Here is a 15,015-nt window from a genome sequence, read left to right as displayed (position 1 = left end):
ACCATTGCTTGCTTTGATTTTATTACTAGATTATATTTAGCAAAGGCAGGAAAATTAAGAAATTTCTATAAGCCAGGAGAAACTTGATTTCTTTTTTTTTTATGTCTTTTATCTTTACTTGCTTCCAAATACTAAGAATCAGTGCTTCGTGTGAAGGGTAAGGCATTCCAACACAGGTTTACTGAACAAATCTGAGCCATGAAGTCTGATTTATCTTGATATGTTTAGGGCTAGTGAGTAAGTTATTTAACTACTAGGAATAAAGTAATCCTCCAGCCTGGAGATCAGGGCTTACCACTCCTCCTATAAGGGCTTGTCCTCCAATATGGCAAGTGCTATAATGAAAAGTCCATGGAAGGTGTGGACTTAACAATATTCTTTGTGTTTGGTACTTTCGTTTCATCATTTACTGGGTGGGGAGGCTATCCCTGCTCATCCAATCCCAATATATTCAACACTGAGTTTTCACCCTTATTATTCTTGAAATTTTCACTCGTATTCACTCAAGACCAAAAGACTCAACGTTTGCTAAACTTACCACTTCAAATTTTCCACTTATTCAGATAATTCTGTTGCTGAAAAAAGGGAAATTTTAAAAGGCTCCTCTAAAAAAGGGCATTATTTTCAAGAAACACAGAGGAAAAGAAGACAGAAATGATTTACCATGGATTTACAAATAGGATGTCTTATTTTCTCAAATTTCTCATTTCAGCCTTACCTCTACTTGCTAAGCAGCTATTAATCACTAAGAGCAAGGAAATGTGGAGATGACAAGTTAAAGAGGGTTTGTAGACCTCCAGGAAGACCAAATTTCTTAACTGGCTTTAGGCAAGATTTACTGCACACAAATTATGTGCAAGATACGAACTGGGTATACTGATGATCTGGGGGGCGGTGAAAGTGAACAAGGTTAAAAAAAAGAAGATCCAGGTCCTAAAGCTAGCCTCTTTGTGAACTTACTACCTTCAGATCTCTGTATTTCTTTTCTCGCTACAAGAACACAGCACTATGTGTGTGTCAGGTGAAGAAGCAAATATAATAGCCTCATTGTGATTTTATTGATCCCCAAATTTGAGCCTGTGGTGCATGTGGGAGCCCAGGGTGAAGCACCTCATCGTGTTCAGATCAGAGAGAAAAGCCAACAAGGAAGGACTGACTTGGGCAAGCAGATGTTGGCTTGTTTACCAACAATATGTTCTCTCTTCTCAAGCTAGAGCATGCAAAGAGCATGACCTTCCCTTTTCAGTTTTGTCCAGGGCAATCTTGTTTCTTTTCAGGAAGAGACAATAATACCAAAAGAAAAAAAAAAATCTGGCTTAAAAAATAGCAACAACAAAGAAGTATGATAGGAAGGATGTGCAAAGGAAGCACAGGAAGAAGCAAGAGCAGTAAAATGTCGCAGAGACAGTTTTAGTCCAATCCACCACTGTTCAAGTTATATTGAAAGCATGGTTAAAATAGCACTTTGTCAGTAAATCTCAAGTTCATGGTACTCTAGGATAAGGCTCAGTGGAATTATCGAGAGTGTGGCTGCCAAATGGACATCAGGCAGGAAGAGAAACCACAGGTTCACTTTCAGCAAGGTGTCCTTACAGGATACGCCACGTAGAGCTTGGCCTGACTCAGATATTAATTTCACAAACAAATGCAGTGATAAGAGGGACTCTCACCATTTCAGGGTGTCATTTCAAGGCTGAAGAAGCAACCCACAAACTCAGTTTTCTTGTGGCCTGTAAAGTAGCCTTTGGTTGCTGACATATTATTTTAAACATTAACCAAATCATGGTAACACTCAACAATGAAACATTTTCCTTCCTCACAATAATATAAAATTGTATATTCTTTTGTTTTCCTAACCTCCTTAACTCATATTTTTCTTTAATTTTTAATTTCTTTAAATTTTCTTTAGAAAGGTCTTTATCAGTGGATTGTACTGCAAGCTTAGAGTAAAATATACATATATATTTGTATATATATGTATATTTATGTAATCTAATATATATATATAATTATTCTGATGCCTCTATTAAATTATTTGTCTCCATTTTTTGGAGACATTGAGTCCTTATACCATTCTCAGAAACTCTTCTTCTATCATGATGTCTTTAGTCTGAAATTCTCCAGCTGTCCCAGTGCCAAAGAATTATTGTTAAGAGTAACTTTGAATTTATAGATTTTTCTGAAAAATCCAAGAAAATAGTGATCTTTATTAAGTTGTCCAAAAAAGTTTCTTAAATGCTTTCCTTAAAAAAAAAATTGGAGAGAGGTCTGGTTCTTTATGAAGATAATCTTAGTTCTATCAAAGAAACATAACAACGAGGGGAGCAGATTCAAATAAAACAAAACATTCAAATACAGCAAGTATTTGTACCCCACTCTACCAAACATTCAAATACAAGAAAAGGCGAAGTGAGTTGAAGCAGTGTGATAACAGGTAAGAAACAAGCCAAGAATGGAATGGAAAACGTAGTTCAGAAAGAGACCGCAGCCTATGAAAATAAAAATGAGAAAGAAGAGCACCTGGGTGGCTCAGTAGTTTAAACCTCTGACTCTCGGTCTGGACTCAGTTCATGATGTTAGGGTCCCGGGACTGAGACCCGTGTGGGGCTCCATGTTCAGCAGGGAGTCTGCTTCTCTGCCCCTCTCTCCCTCTCCCACTGCCCAGTCCCCTACTTGTGCTCGGTTGGGATCGCACGCTCTCTCTCTCAAATAAATAAATTTTTTTTTTAAATGAAAAAGATTATCTAGTGAATGGCTTAGGCAAAATTAGAAGGCAAATCAAGATAGAAAAGTCAGTTTAGAGACTCACTTCACACCGAAATAAATTCCAAACAGTTTAAGGAATTCAAGTAACTGTAACAAGTACTTGAAAATAAGGTAAATACCTATGTTTACGGAATGAGGAAGCATAATCATGGCCTAAAAGTAACAGAAGCTACATAGATTTCATTGCTTAAAAATAAAAAGTGCACACCCAGCAAATTTTAAACATAATTAAAGACAAAGAGTATATGGGTAAAATATTTGCCAAAAATATAATAGAGTTAAAATTTTAAATAAAATCAATGATAAAAACCTCATGCTATATTGAATTATTAAACAAAGGTATGAACAAGCAACTCACAAAATGGGCTTTTAAAATATGTGAGATAAGTTTTGAAATTATTTCAATAAAAAAATGGATATTAAAACAATAAGATAAGCATAAAATCCGGGGGAATTATTTTTTCTTTTCAAAGAGAGAGAAGGTGGGAAAAGGCAGAGAGGAAAAGAGAGAATCTTAAGCAGGCCCCATGTCTAGCATAGAACCTGGCATAGGAGTCAGTCTCCTGAGATCATGACCAGAGCTGAGCTATCCAGGGTCCCCAATCCAGTGGTAATTTAAAAAAAAAAAAAAAAAAAAAAAAGATTGGGGGGGTGTAGGAAAAGAAAAAAATGAAAGAAGGTGGGATTGGGAGGGAGACAAACCATAAAGGACTCAGTCTCAAAAAACAGACTGAGGGTTGCTGGGGGAGGAGGCACGGGAGAGGGGGGTGGGGATATGGACATTAGGGAGGGTGTGTGCTATGAGGAGTGCTGCGAAATGGGTACACCTGGCGATTCACAGACCTGTACCCCTGAGGATAAAAATACATTATACATTTATTAAAAAAAAAAAAAAAAGACATTCTGAGCCACAAAAAGATCTTATTTTCAATTATTATAATGAAGATTAACCAACATGGGTAGGTTAGCTATGTGTTTCCCATAACCTCAATATTACGGGAGATCGGTGGTTCTCAGAATGTCTGGATCAGCATCACCAGGAACGTGGCAGAAATGTCAACTCCCCAGGCCTAACCCACACCTACAGAATCAGACCCGTAATCTGTTTTAACAAGACAGGTGATTCTCAGGCACAATCAAGTATGGGGATCACTGTGCGGATGATAAACTGTATAAAACGCTGTGGTAAAACAGCATGCGTCCAAAATGCCTGGTTTAAGTTCCAGCTTCAACTCTTGGGCAAATTATTCAGACTCTGTCTTTCAGTTGCCTCATCTGTAAAATGGTGATAATAATCACATACCCCGCACAAGGGTGTTAGGAAGACAGCTTGAGCTAATATTTGGAAAGCATACAAAATAGTACGTAGTATATAGTTTAGTCCTGTCGTTAAATACAAATAAAAAAACAAAAAATTTTCTATTTAAAAAGGGAAAAGACCACATTAAAAGTTGTTTTTAAATAGTCAACAATTATACTATTAAAATGATAAATCAAGTTGCATATCTGTAATAGGATCCTAGATAAGTAAACAGCTCATGAATGATAAGATGAACAGGAGAGAGAAAGACGAAGGAATAATATAGGTTGTATCTGAAATAATTTCAAGTACTCTGAGAGAGTCATATAAAAGTAATTCAGAGAGATAACCCTGAAGTGTGAATGCTTATACTGTCTCAAACAATTTGGGAATTTAAAACTTCTCTCTTTGATGGTAAAAAAGTGTTTGTTTGATTTTCTATGCTAATAAAGTGGCTGTAGAAACATGGCTTGAGCCCATACTTTGATATAATAAATAGCCCTTTATTAATTTATAAATGATCCAAGTATGATCTTAGCCTGTCAAGAAGATGTGATCTCAGTGGTTTCAGTCTATTAATACTTACTTCTCTGATTTACAGTTTAATACTGACATAATTTCAAAACAAAAAGTGCAAGTCTGGTAATTATTTCAGTGTTGTCTAGACACTGTCTGACAACTCCACTGAATTCTTCAATTATTTAGCTGTTAATAATAACTAAATCATCATGAAGTCACAGCAAAATAAATGGAAAACATAATCTTATATTTTCTATTTTTAAACATCTTGCTCAAGACTAAGATAATACAAAACTTAAAAAGTACTAATACTTATCCTTTACCATGTAGATATTTTATCGTCTAAAACATTACAGTATCTTTTGTCATGCTTTGTCATCTTTTGTCATGCTTTCTATAATCTTTTGAATATCTGTCCGTAAAACATTTGCTCTATCACATTCCGTTTCTGTATAATTTTCAGCTTCTCTCATGTGAACAGAGTAACCAGGGAGCTCCCTGGGCCTTTGGGGTCAGGTAGATGGGGAATTCACTGAGGCTCGCGAAGAATGGAGGTTACTGAAGAACAAAGCAGTCAACTTTAACCTTTTGGTGAGTCCCAGCCTTGTCATCATTAGGGACATGACTCACTGAGACTATCTTGAATCTTTAGTCTACTCACAGTACAAGGAATGATGCAGGGTTCCTCCTATCCTTTACCGTTAACAAATACAGGAGGGGTGATCCTCCATCTGTTCCCACCAGGAAGTCAGACTCACCCTCTCATAACTCCTCCCACGAGCAGAGGTAATTGACATGATTGGATTCCTTTCCTCCTACAAATTCATAAAGAGCTATCTAGGAAGGTTCATACCCTCGGACCACGCAAGAAATCTCATCTTTGTTGCCTACATCACTGACAAGGGAAAACCAAACTCCGACCTAGAGCAGTATGGAGACTGTCAGTAGGTGAGCATCTGCCAAGACACTCCCCGGTCTGGAGGGGTTTGAGTGACACCCTTCTGCCCAGTCTCAAGAAAGGATAGATATGGGGTGATTCATCCCATTGGTTGAAAAACTAGAAGGGAAGGGACTGGAGTCAGAAATGAAACTGCCTCTTCAATCTGATTGTTAATCTGATCTTTTTGACAGAGGTAAGAATACACAGATATTTTTTCAAACAACAATTTATTTCAGTGACCTGAAAGCGTTTCAATAAACGTAACCAGTAAGCGTTATCTTACAATGTGTTAACTTCTGAAATCCCTCTTAACCCAATGTAATGGCAATGCTGTTTTGAGGTTTGTTTTGTTTTTGTTTTTGTCTTGAGAATGCTTAAGAACAGGAAACAAAGTACCCATGACTAGACTTGCTCTTTTAAACAACAAGCCTTGGCAATGAGTTCTAAGTGAGAACTGGCACTTCTGTTGAATCTGAGTATTCAGAAAAAAGAAAATCAAGAGAAGAAAGAAAAACAATCTTTAGAAACAAAAAAGACCCAAAAGATTCCTTTAAAAAATGGAGCATATATGTGTTTGTGTACACACTGGTTAGAACTACATAAGTACCGTCCTTTGGATGCATTTCGTAACAGCTGCAGGATGAAGGGGAGAACATATATTTAACATACATATATATATATATATATATATATATATATATATATATATATACACACACACACACATATATATATAAATATAAATTAAAAATATATATGTATACACACACACACACTTTTTTACCCTAACCAAAATGGGGAGTGGAGGTGGGAGCAGGCATGTTACCCTTTTATGAAAAATGGTGCAATTTAACTTGTTTGCAAATCTGTGACTGTAAAATGCCCACAAGAAGGGAAGAAGAGCAACTGGTCATGGAAACAAAACTGTCTAATTATAGCTATATTTTTATTGGACCAATTACTATAACAGAAGGGGCATTTTCTTTGCTAGAAACAATATCAGCATTTTATTTTCTCAAATATTTAGAGTAACATGGGGCTCAACTTTTAAATTGCTTCTTGCTCACTTGTTATGAGCAACTAAATTGTTATTTTTAATGGGTTTTGGAAAAATGTAATACTAGTTTGTGCATCATCACAAAATTTCACGATGCCCTTGAGAAGAGATTATCATGTTTCTAGGTGCACTGGCCATTTTCTTTTCTGTCACTTCCTGAATAAGGCAGGGATGGGGGATGGGGAGGGCAGCTTCAAAGCCACAATCTTGGACTGGCTTTTTGCCTTAAGCCTTTTAGAAAGTGAGCAGAAATCGATATTTTTAAAAATAAAATGTCTACATCTTTCATGACATTCTTTAATGCCCGGGTGATATTTCTTTTGCCATTACATAATACTTAGCATTTTACAGCCATACCAAGGTAATTTTTACTACAATCTGCATAAACTGAGGTTTCTACAAAGTATTTTCGTATTTTGCCAATTCTGTTAATGTTCAGTTCTTCTCAGCCCCCTGTTAAAGGTGGTGTCCATTCATTACACACATTCAAAATGCACGAAATCAAGTTAGCTGTTAGAACAATTCACTTGAGCTAGAATCTCAGATGGCTTGCTTTTGTAAAACTTTTGTAAAACTGCACATTTCACAGGCCTTATGGAGAAATTATTCAGATTGGAAGGGCTTCAAAACAAACAGAATAAGGGAACTCGCAGGATAGCAGAACTCTAGAATTAGAGTACTGTGTACAGGTTAGAAAAACCTGTAGTTCGAATCTGTGATGTGCCCAGTGTCATAAAACCAGTTAGCCACAGAAAGCCAGAAACAATGCTTATTGCTGTCAGACACCCCAAAGCTCTTTTTTTCTGTAACTGGAAAGATTAGCTACAGAAAAGTCTTTTTCTAAGGGTGACTCACTTGCCGCTAGGGGATGAGGAGTCACCTCGAAGGTGAGGGAACGGAAGTAAAGAAAATTAAGTCATGTAATGCCAAAAAACTATAATATAAAATGGATCCCATGAATTTTGTTCACTGGTGTTTTCATGTGTGTTGAGGTGTTGTCTTGGCCATTTGGCTTACTAGGGTAGGCGGGGAAAGTACCCCAGAATAAAAAAATATCTCAGCCAGGAGTGAATTCTGAAGCAGGGAGTTGCTTTTGGTCCGATAAACATTTCAGGAATGTCAACACCTGCTAGGAAGTGCAGGTCTTTTTGTCATTCACACCTCACTCTCAACTGCTCTAATTAGAGGGCTGCTTGCTGAATAGCCTCCGGCATTGAAAATTAAGACGTGAAGAAAGAGAAAGGCATAGTTTTCTAAGGGTGAGGCACTTCGAGGTGGTTTAGGTCTCCATAGAGAAAAGCTGGAGAGAAAGGCTGAAAAAGTAGATTGAATTCCATTTCTCACGACTGTCTCCTCCCTTCAATGGCCCCAAATTGTTATTCTCCAATTTTGAATATAGGAACAAATGCTCAAGAAACTTTTAGAAAACTCATCCTCAGGAAATGCTAAGCATGTATCTTAGGACTCTCACAAATTATAACTTCCTTATGAATTTGCTCAAGATTTCCCATATAAGAGTCCACTACTTGGGTACTCTTATATATATGCTCAAAAATCAGGTCAATCATTTTTTAAAAAACCGATTATCAAAGTAATTGTGATAATAGCATCAACCTGTTCTAGAATAACATTTATCTGAGAAGGCAAACTTCCATGACAAAGAAACAGAATGGGTTCATTTTCTTTTTTTCTTTTTTTTTTTTTAAAGATTTTATTTATTTGGCAGAGAGAGATCACAAGTAGGCAGAGAGGTAAGCAAAGAGAGAGAGAGAGAGAGAGGAGGAAGCAGGCTCCCTGCCTAGCAGAGAGCCCGATGTGGGACTCGATCTCAGGACCCTGAGATCATGACCTGAGCTGAAGGCAGAGGCTTAGCCCACTGAGCCACCCAGGCAGCCCAAATGGGTTCATTTTCAAACAGGGCAGACTATCACCGAAGCTCTGTTCCAACTGCTGGAACCGTAGAATATATTTTAACTTTATCAAAAAGAAAAAAAAAAAATTAGTGACATTCATCCAAGGTCTGAGTCATCTCTTGACCAGTGACAGCTTCTCGAAAACAAATGACAAGGCCCAAGGCTCGGGCAAGCAAGAATCTCCTCATTCCAAGCTGTGAAAATGGGCACTGATAATGTTCTGTAATGACAACTTGAACCTCAGAACAGGGCTAAGAATGAAGAGAGACAAAACCTACTGTGTGGAGGTATGTATACGTGTATACTTGCAGAGGACTCTTGGAGAGCTGTCTACCATATGGGCCTACACCTTTGTATAGCCAAGCCCCGCCCCCCCACACTCAATACTGCATGAGTATCTCCTCTTTGTTTTTGTAACTGTCCTTCCTCTTCTGACTGCTAATCACCTGAATTGGACAAAAGACTCCGAGGCCCTCTACCTCCCGTCACGCTCAGGGCTGTCCCGCTCTCTCCCCGTCTTGGTTAGTTGATTTAGCTTGAAGGGTCTCGTCACTGGTCCCAATCTCCTCTCATTAACTGCATTAAAGAAGCTTTGAGGGCAGAGAAGGGGATGAATTTGACAGGTGAGGAGTCCACACTGAAGCTGTTTAACAGCCACAAAGTTGTTTCTTAGGTGGTAAAAGCGGGACATCACCTGAAGGTTTGATGTTCAACTCTGTTCCTAAACAATTATTCAAGATGTTTGAGGTAATCAAAGTGACTTGCCCCAATGTGTAAGCCAACTGCTGTTTTTTGTTTTTTGCTTTTATTTGACAGACAGATCACAAGTAGGCAGAGAGAGAAGGGAAGAAGCAGGCTTCCTGCTGAGCGGAGAGCCCAATGCTGGGCTTGATCCCAGGACCCCGAGATCATAACCTGAGACGAAGGCAGAGGTTTTAACCCACTGAGCCACCCAGGCGCCCCCCAACTGCTGGTTTTGTCAGGAATACAAATGCTTTCAGTTTCCTTGAGAAGACAGCATTCTGGGCATTACTCTGGGTTTCACCTGTTCAAGTCCTTATAGGGGAGGGCATTGAAGTTCAGTTCACTTTGCGCTGGTTTCTGTTTGTTCTGTTTTGTTTTGTTCTGTTTCTCTATGGTTTTAGGTTCTTTTAAACCACCATGTAAGTGCTTCAAGAGAATAACCCTTGGAATCATGCTCTTCAGAGAAAAATAAATATAATTGAACATATCAAAACCTTAAATGTAAGAGTTCCTCTATTTGAGGCATAAATTATATCTCTGAAAAACACCTGGTAGTATATCCAGATGATGAGGTTATTTCTGGTCCCATGGTATGAGATTGTAGTCTTCAATTTGGGAATGTAATAAACTTCCTGAAGCACTATTTCAAGAAGACCCACTTGCTAAAGTTTTCCCTAATGAAATACTATTTTGAGCAGGACAATTTTAAATGAAGCTTTTCTTGATGCTTTTTTTAGATTTTAGCTTTTTAGATTATTACTGTCAAACACTGTTCATGGACACTGGCATCAGAATGTGGTGCTTGCTAGAGATTCCTGGGTTCTGCACCAGATCTTCTGAATGAGGATCTCAGATAAGGCTTAGAGGTCTTCCTTGGACACACCCTCATATAATTCTTGTCCAAACTAAGGCTTAAAAACCAGTGTTCAGATCCTTGAAATATCTGCATGATAATGTGATTATGTTAATTACCCTAACATTCAAGGGAGCAGTGATACCACATTTCAACATATAGCTCAGTAATCATCTAAGATGTCTTTCTGTTTTTAGAGCGTGGTATCATGAGAATAAACGTGATCTTTGGAGTCAGAATAATGAAGTTCGCCACCAATTACTAGCTAGCTCCCAAACTGACCGAGTGCCTTAACCTATCTGAGCATCAGTTTCCTCTAATCTAAAGTTGAGAAACTAACAACTACCTCACAGGTCTGCTGGGAAGCTAAATGGGCAAAGTATATATAAAACACGGAGCACGTGCCCGGAACTTAATCTAAGGTAAACTTTCTTATCTTCCATTCTAGCAACCTGATGTGCATATAATCTCTTTAACAATGCTCAGTTTAAACAAAGTTTCTCTTGTAATTCCTCGGTGTTATCAGCAATGTTCTGGGAAACAACTGTTGCATAATCTGCCCACTAAAACAAAGTGGAGTTTGACTAATCCACAGACAGGCCTGTGCATGCCTTTCCTGTAGCCATGCAGCCAGCTATTACATTGTTCCTGCTGAGATTTCTTTTCTTTCCCTTTTTCACATGTGCAAGCCATCTTTGCTTACTAATGTTAAATCTAATCTGCATTAGCTGTTTGCCTCAGGCAGTTACTGGGATATATTCACATTCGGTAGCTATAGGATATATCGAAAATAAAGGCTGTTCTGCATAAGGAGATTCTCAAGTGGTCCAGAGCAAGCAAGATATTACTGTGCCACAGCTCACCAGAACAGACTGGGGATAACTGATTAGGAGGCATATAGGGAAGAAATACTAGCCCATGTTTAGTCTTGAGTTTTGAGTCCTGCTATGCCAACTCTACAACACTCTCCCATACAGGGTTACTTTTGTTTCACTAAATCAGTGTTTGAGAGTACATTATACTCCAGGTTCTTGATGAATGACTAATCATTTGCAACTTAGTATTTCACTTCTTTAAGTCCTTTTTCCAACAAAATAACTTCTAAAGTACACAGTACTAGATATTAAGTATTATTATTTTAAATTTGTCACAGGTAGCTAAAGAAGCATTACTACGAAATGGTGACTCACCCCAAAAGACACAGGTATTTCCAAGTGAGACAATGACACATAGACCTGAAGGATTTCAAAACCTTGGCAGGAGACTTTGGGTCACAGCAGGTATAAGAATAAATAGCCAGATTCTCAACCTTCCTATTAAAATTCGCTAGAGGAAGTACAGAAACCATTTTACATTATTCCAAATCTGGCTATCAAAAGTCAGTGGAAAAATCCAGCTTTTTCTCTGTGTTTCCCAAATCTAATCCTATTAGATTAAAGAAGAGTAAATAACCCTCAAAGCAAGCAGAGGAAATGGAGATACAATTTAACTTAGTGACTGAACATTAACAAAAGATCTATGGAAAACAGATTGGGAGCCAAAGAAAAAATGTGTTAATACACTGATCATTTTATGCAAGAAGGGATTTTAAAAAAGAAATGGAGGAATACATGACATGCCAGCTTTCAGACACAGACAGTAATAATTGTTCTTACATTAAAAAGGGATATTCTTCTTGTCTTTTCTTTAAATTAAATCAAGCTACTTACAATCACTGGGGCTAATGAAGTGTTTTTTTTTTTTTCTTTTCTTTAACAAGAATAAAACCTGTTATAAATGGCTCAGTAATAGAAAGAATTTTATTAGGAGCTACAATTAATGTAGGGTCTTTAAAAGTTACCCAGCTAATCCAAAGCCCATATTAACAGGCAGAAATACGGACATACCGACACATACTTTGCAAGAGGCTGTGTATCCTGCTGCCGGTAAAGAAAATTCACTAAGAGCCTAGAAAAAAACTGAATATAAAACTGACCTATTTGTGGTATTTTGAATCAAAAACATTTTCTAGCACTGAAATGTTTCTAGGGGTGTCTGGGTGGCTCAGTGGGTTAAGCCTCTGCCTTCAGTTCAGGTCATGATCCCAGGGTCCTGGGATGGAGCCCCGCACTGGGCTCTCTGCTCAGCAGGGAGCCTGATTCCTCCTCTCTCTCTCTGCCTGCTTCTCCACCTACTTATGATCTTTGTCTGTCACATAAATAAATAAAATATTTGAAATGTTTCTAATCATTACGATAATTTTTCATATCAGATTTGGGGTAAAGAGCTACAGTTACTGGTCTCACATCTCATTATTGTAGCCTTGACTGGGTTTTTTTTTTTTTTTTAGCTTTTCAAGCAATATGGCAATAAAATAATTTACTTATTTTTTTTAAAAGATTTTATTTATTTATTTGACAGAGATCACAAGTAGGCAGAGAGGCAGGCAGAGAGAGAGGAAAGGAAGCAGGCTCCCTGCTGAGCGGAGAGCCAGACGCGGGACTCGATCCCAAGACCCTGGGATCATGACCTGAGCTGAAGGCAGAGGCTTTAACCCATTGAGCCACCCAGGCGCCCCTAAAATAATTTACTTATTTATTACACTGTAACGTACCTACTTATGAGAAGACTTACTGCATCTAATATGCCTCACTCAGAAACTAAACATCAGAAACACACAGTTCTTGGGACAAGCCACACACCTTCTTTACTTCCTGCATTTCCCTGTCCTACATATATTATAGTGTGACACACTGTTTGCATGTGTGTGGGTGTATAGGTGTGTGGGTGTATGTCTGTATTATTATTTTTCTATTTTTTCTATTAAAACATTAAATTTTTTATTGATTCTATTAAATCTATTAAATCATTAAAATCTAGATAGAAGAAATGGTTTTTTTCCTATTATCAGTCCCCAAACAATAGCAAACTACTTTTCTTGGGTTAAACTCATGAGATATAAAATTTCATATTCTTTAGGTACTCTACACATTCAGAGAAACTTCTCTAGTAACAAATTATAGAAATGATCCCTGAAAGTATAGTCTTAAAATTTCATATTCTTTAATTCTAATATTCTTTAATTCTAAGTTTCCCAACTTTGGAGGCTCTCAGGCTAGTTAAGCCAGTGACAGTGATAGCCTTGCTTTCCTGTTAACTTTAGTAATTAAGAATTTTGACCCTACGCATAATTTTGACCTCTTCTATGAATTCATGTAAATAATTTTTTACATCACTGTCACTTCTCTGTTTATTTCATTAACATTTTTAGCATTAAGAGTCACATTTTATTTCCAGGTTATCCACCTAAAAATCTATTAAGTCTTTGGTAACAGATGCTAATTTAATATTCTGATTTGTTTCAGAAGAGATTTGACTTCATATGCCTATAACCAAGCAAAGTAAATTTATAATTATAATACTTTACCAGATGCATTTCACTAAATAGACTCCACTGGTTTAAATTTTGTAACATTGAGAGGTTTACTTTTTTAAATCATATTGGGGAGGATTGCATTTTCTGAAAAAGACAGTCACACCATTTCTGGTCCTACACGCTCTTTTAGAACCTTGCTACCTTTTCCATGAGGGGAGACTGTTTTCTGTCCTCTTGAAACTGGGTGGGCTTTGCGCACAGCTGTGATAAGCAGAACGTGTCAGAGTGATGCTAGGCGACTTCTGAGGCTAGCTCTTATAGGCAAAAAGACTTCTGCCTTGCTCTCTCAGGTCATCTGCCCTGGGAACCCAGCCACTATGTCTGGAGGACAACCAGGCCACACAGAAGCCACATGTAGGTTCTCTAGCTAAAAGCCTCAGCCAAGAGTCTGCATCCGCTGCCACATGTGGTAAGAGAGCTCGGAGATGATTCCCGCCTCCAGCAAGCCAGTCTTTGAGCTGAGGACCCAGCCATGATGGAGCAGAGATAAGCAATCTCTCCTGTGGCGGGTCCAAATTCCTGATCCATTAAATGTGTGAGCATAATCTAAGAGATTGCTTTTGGCTACCAAGTTTGTTACAGAGACCCGGCTAACCAGAACACATGTGCACTTAGACTTGAGGACGCACACAAGGTCTATTTGACGCTTACAGGGAACATTCACCAACATCTTATAGCACTGCTTTTCTCTTGGCTTTTTAAACAATTTCTTACTTTCTCCACTGACCAGTTTTTTCTCCACTTGGTAAACTCTACTATAGTCTACCCTTGCAGAGCTGGCCATGGCCAATGAAAGTTTGTCAAGAGTTTTCCTAGGAGGCCTCAAGAACCGCTGATGGGTAAACTGATGTGTGCAAAGAATTGCTCTCCACGTGGCACCGGCAACTAATTGAATTCCAGGCCAACCAGAGTACGCTCAACCCTGTACGGCCGATGTGGGCTAGTATTTTCCTGCTCTTGGGTGTGAGGTGACGCCTGCAGGGGCAGGGACAGGGACAGGGGAGAGCTCCAGACTGCTCTCTCAGCCACAAAGGCAACCAGAACCTGAAGCTGAATGACCAACCTGTTTCCTGAGAAAGAGCCCAGATCTTGTACAGGTGCTTCTGAGCCTGCAAAGTGTGGTGTCATTCCACAAATATTCACCAAGCATCCACCGTGTTCTTGTCGAGCAGGGACTTCTGGGTAGGGAAATGGCCATGAAAACACAGTTCCCTTCAGCACAGGTGGGCCTCTCTCCTGCACCAAGTCACCGCTGATTGTTGTCAGGCCTGTCACCGCCCAGGCCTCTCCCACTCCAGTTTCGATTTATTCCGGGGTGGTCCTTGAAGACTAGACAGCGCTCCACCAGCCTGAGAATCACTGGGGTCCTTGTTGATACTGCGGACCTCTGGGCTGCTGCAGACTCACTGAATCAGAATCACTCCGGGGCCACGGGGGTACAGCCCAGTGGTAGAGCATTTGACTGCAGAATCACTACTGATAGGCCCCGGGCTTGGTATTTTTATAAA

General features: G+C 38.7%; 1 protein-coding gene and 1 pseudogene across 16 annotated transcripts in view; both read right to left on the bottom strand.

Annotated features, from left to right (window-relative positions):
- SYNE1 (spectrin repeat containing nuclear envelope protein 1) overlaps positions 1-15,015 on the bottom strand; it is a 462,745-nt gene that overhangs the window by 392,492 nt on the left and 55,238 nt on the right. The gene's annotated exons all lie outside the window — the stretch shown is intronic.
- LOC116589483 lies at positions 13,021-13,119 on the bottom strand (annotated as a pseudogene).

The sequence above is a fragment of the Mustela erminea genome, chromosome 4 (genome assembly GCF_009829155.1).
Source record: "Mustela erminea isolate mMusErm1 chromosome 4, mMusErm1.Pri, whole genome shotgun sequence".
NCBI lineage: Eukaryota > Metazoa > Chordata > Mammalia > Carnivora > Mustelidae > Mustela > Mustela erminea.
The sequence above is the reverse complement of the archived record's forward strand: the minus strand, read 5'-3'. Positions and strand labels throughout refer to the sequence as shown.